At 31.4% G+C, this 4976-nt stretch overlaps 1 long non-coding RNA gene across 1 annotated transcript; it reads left to right on the top strand.

Moving 5' to 3' along the window:
* The first annotated feature begins 2968 nt into the window (after window positions 1-2968).
* LOC117213364 lies at window positions 2969-3399 on the top strand. Its single transcript, XR_004488639.1, has 3 exons — window positions 2969-3008; window positions 3092-3188; window positions 3360-3399. It is a non-coding gene; the product is annotated as an uncharacterized LOC117213364 (long non-coding RNA).
* Window positions 3400-4976: the final 1577 nt, after the last annotated feature.

The raw sequence follows: 4976 nt of genomic DNA, 5'->3' as shown, positions 1-4976 counted from the left end.
TCTTTCTTATTTTCTTCGTAGGACGACCACGACATAATGCATTAATGGTAGTACAAATGCCAGTGATTAAGAAGGCCGAATGCAAAATAGCTTATTCCAAATTTCCTAATGCACCTGATATCACTGATGGTATAATATGCGCCGAACATGCTCAGGGTCGAAAGAATTCTTGTACGGTAATTAAGTTACAGAGTTACTACAAACTATACGGTATCTGAAGACACGTCAATTCGAATTAACATCAAATCGACGTCTTAAACATTAGAAATAATAGATAAACACAATTCAATAATTTTGCCTACTTCTCACACCTCATTATGGTATTTAATCTAATTTCCTTCTAATCTTAGTTTTGCTCAAAGTACATATAACATGTACATTATAAATTGGAGTATTTCAATACACAAATCAATAGAAGATTATTACTGTATATAAGTATAATTTCAATACAATTCGATCGATATATTTCAGTATCTTTGATTAAAAATTTAACGATCCTTTCAGGCTGACCGCGGCGGACCACTGCTGATACAACATGAATTAACCTCGTATTTAATAGGTATTGTGTCTTACGCTTATAAATGCGGCACAGCTGGCTATCCCAGCGTTTACACTAGGGTCACATCGTACCTTGACTTCATTCTCCAAGCGATGCAATAATATGATATTACTGTTCCATAAATATCATTGTGTAAAAAACGTAAAGTTGGATTTTCTTATTGTGGAGATAAGAAACAGCTCAAATTTACATTGTTTTGTACGTTACAAATTATAGGCTTAAAATGTACGAAATGTAACTTTGAAACGACACTAATTTTCTACGCACGATAAACCTTCACAACTTAGGTATGTAAAGATGATAAACGTATATTAATTCTATTAATTTGGTAATAATAAACCAACTTTCTGAGAAGTTCTGTAAATTTCGTTTCTGTTGTATCAAGAGAATAATGGAATATTCCACTTAGATCGTATACTTCTTGTATGTACATACAAAATTTTCCGGCTAATCTAAAACACTTCATAAGATAGAGTGCTTCTGGAGATTCAGACACAGAGAGTGCATAAAATACAAGATAAGTCTCGTGTCTTTCAAAATTATTTTTTATTCGCTAAAAACGTCCTGTGTACTCATGCAATCACATGCAACCTCGAAACTTCACTTATTTTTTATCACTTTCCAATTCAATACACTGTTTCTGCATTTTTGACTATATGTAAGAGAAATTTCCATTCAGCCAAAGGTGTACTTACAGATTATAGATTCCTATACGACTCTCGGTAAAAATTTATCCGCACTCCAGATAGTCAAAACTTCTGTCGACCGTATTGATCCATCTGCACTCTTCGTATGACGTCAATATCTGTTCAGTGCTGCTGCGTAGGTTTCATTGTGTTACGTCAATTCGTTTGTGACCGTTGCGCGAGTAATGGCGCTTTGCAATGGCGATTTGCAGGAAAACAGTGCAGGATGCTGTGATTCGTTTCTTGTGGTCGGAGGTTATGTTGGATGCCTATATTTATCAAAGATTTAATGCACATTATGGAGAAAGTGTTTTGTCACGAAGTGTGTTTGAATGGGCACAAAAGTTCAAAGAAGATCGCACAAGTGTTATGAAAAAACAGCTGGACGCCCGTCCACATCCACGATGACAACATTGAACGTGCTCATGAACTTATGCTCTATGGAATAGACGAGTGACACTGGATAATGTGGCAAATCATTTGCAAATCAGCCACGGCTCTGCTTATGCAATAGTGCACGACAGATTTGGGTTTTAAAAAGTTTGTGCGAGATGGATGCCGAGAAAGCTGATGAAAAGGTAAAGACGACGATGCATTCGTGGTTCGCAGCTCAGCCCAAAACATTTTTTAACGAGAAAATACGAAGGTCCTTCAGCAAATGGACAAAGTGTATACAGAAATTGAGTGATTATGTCAAAAAATGATGTATGTCTTTTTTGACAATTGCTTAAAATAAATTCTACACCGACAGAGCGGGTAACTTTTTACTCACCCTCGTAAGACACTTAAATTTCCAATCTATTATGATGAATAAAAGAGCTTATACTATTAAATCTAATTGTATTTTGTTGCATGAGAGTACACGTGTATGTGATGTACATTACCTCTATATCCCCTTGAACGTTTCAATATTGCGCATATATACTATATTTTGTACAGATTCTATAAAATTTTGTATGTTTGTTTAGGCTGTTAATCTAGAGGCTGGAGTACAAAGAAGTGGCGCAATGATGTGGGCTGATGACATTTATAATTATCAAGGAATCACCCCTACATTCGCTCAGGTATATATCGTTGACTATAATGTATTTAACATATATGATTGTTAGAATATTAATAATTAATTTTTAATTCTATCAGAATTTTAATGAAACTGTCCCTTGGGAAGGAAGAACTGATACCTTGATATCACGGTTTGTACACCCTATATATACGACAAATTTTAGAACATTATATAACGAAGAACCAGATCGTCGTGGCCATGTGATGTGAATAAAAGGACTTGAATTTGATGATATTTTTATAATGTTAGATAACATAACTAAGTATCTTCACAGTAAGATAGGATGACATGCTTTACATGATCTTAATGTTGTTCACTTGAGTGATGATATTATAAGGAAAAGTGTAATATCACAGGTAGGATGATTCATAATTTAGAACTACTAACTCATGTATGTATTAAAAATTAAAGAAATATATTAAATTTTATAGGATATTTATGTTTAGTAACCAGTAATTCAGAGATTGGTATTCATGGTTACTATAACGAGGCTGTAGAAACGCACCCTTTCTTCTTTGCAAATGGTCCTGTATTTATGTCTAAGCCGAAACTGGAACCTCTGAATAATTTAGATTTATTCTTGTTATTTTCTAAAATACTTATCTACAGTATACCATAAGGAATGATACCGTATCGCACCTAATCAAGTGCCTTAAGAAACATCAACAGGATATCACAGTAATCCCTTATCGACTGATATGTAAGTAAAAGTTATGTGTCATTGTTATACACAGTTATGTGTTAGTGTTATACACAGTTATTTATCATTTTCTATTAATTCAGTTGTAGCCACTACAATATCTATGACACTGGTAGTAATTATGAGAACAATAACGATGTTCTATAAGAGGAAATTATGATTAGGAACAAAAACTTACAGGTAAGTCAATGTATATGTTATTTGCCATTTGAAAAGAAAGTTACTAACTTAGAATTTTTTGATAAATAATAATTGTGCAAAATATATTGGATTTCAAATTTGTCAAAAATTGAAATTTAAGAAGCTTTGACAAATTTGAAATAATATAACATTAATATTTTGATTTTTCAGGAGATATCATGCGGTGGATGGATAATATGTAAAAAATATTAAGCAGTATATGAATTTTCATATTGCGTAGAGATAACAAAATGAATTTTAAAAAATGTCGACATGGTAATAAGAAATAGCATCATGACAAAGAATATATAAAGACAGTTTCATTTTTTATAAATAAAAATTTGTTGTTCCAGATTTTGAAATATAGTGAAACGTTTAATTAGTATCTTAATATCTTTAAATAATTATTATTTTAGAATCAATTGTAATTGTATCATACGTACTTTTGAATTCGTGCAAGAACATATGTAATTTTGAAGTAGTTATTATTAGGAAATTGTTAGACGCGAACAGTATGCGAAAAGTTAGTATGCAGTGTAATAATTATCAATCAAAACACAAGAATTAAATTCTTGAGGAAAAAATTTCCGGAATTTCTTATTTACACGATTATAAAGAAATCCATAATAAGAAGGAGCTGCTTTCTAATACTTCTCTTCCTTGTAATGCCTATGTTAATGATAACGAGGTTCGACTTTTTGTTTTTAGAGGGATACTGGAAAATTTGAAAGTACAGTACCATTGGGAAGAAAATCACGATATTGAAAACGATATTTGCAAGTAAATTTCCAAAAAATCTGTTTTCAAATTTTCGCTTTCTATTTCACATTAAAAGAAAGGGAGGGCTGCCTTCTTTTTCTGCAAGACAAAACAAACATTCTGAATCTCGTATCAATGAATGATGTCAATAAGTTATTTTTCTTTTCAGATTGAACAATATTCCAGATTTATTCATAATTTCATACTACGCGAAGAATAGACTTTCATAGGTATATAAAGGAAATATTAAGTATAGGAAAACTCTTTTTCGTTGTAGGTGACATATGCTTCACGGTTGAACACATGTATTTTTGAACACATATAAATGAAAAAGTACTCTTATGGAGAAAAAGAATTGATACCTTCGATTGACATTAGATAATGTATATAAACTTATGAACAATCACTATCAGTTTGTATTTTAGGTGCACACGCAGATTTGTTGGAGTTCTTATAAAATGTACTTCCTGTACGAACGTTTTATTCTTCCAAATTTTACGATACTATGTCTCATATAATAACTATATGGATTAAACGTAATATAAATGATCCGAAAATAGAATCGAACGACATTAATTGTCTTTCTATTTATACCAATATCGAAAATACAAGTAAAGCCGGAGCAATAGTATGCAAGAATGGACTATTTATTATTTTAAACCAAATCATAGCATATTCAGAATGCACAGTATTATCATGAAATGTAAATGAATCAGTTGTAAACGAACGATTTTACTGTAAAATCGTTGCCTCCTTTTTTTCATCTGAAATATAGCAGCAATGAGTACATTCTTTTAATATATAATAAAACGAGATATCTTTATAAAGTTACATATGTCATCACTGGTAACTGTTATCTCGTATGACACCAAATATACCGTTAGTATGGAATGATATTTTTATGAAGATATACTTTAATGATAGATTTTATGAATGAAACGTTATATAAGAAAAATTATCTCTTGTCATTCTATGAAGTGTAGTAGCTAATGAAGATTAATTTTACGAAGTATTAGAGCAAAAGAGAAT

This window comes from Bombus bifarius, unplaced genomic scaffold, assembly GCF_011952205.1.
Source record: "Bombus bifarius isolate JDL3187 unplaced genomic scaffold, Bbif_JDL3187 scf7180000008771_frag, whole genome shotgun sequence".
Lineage (NCBI taxonomy): Eukaryota > Metazoa > Arthropoda > Insecta > Hymenoptera > Apidae > Bombus > Bombus bifarius.
This window is presented reverse-complemented; position numbering and strand designations above follow the sequence as displayed.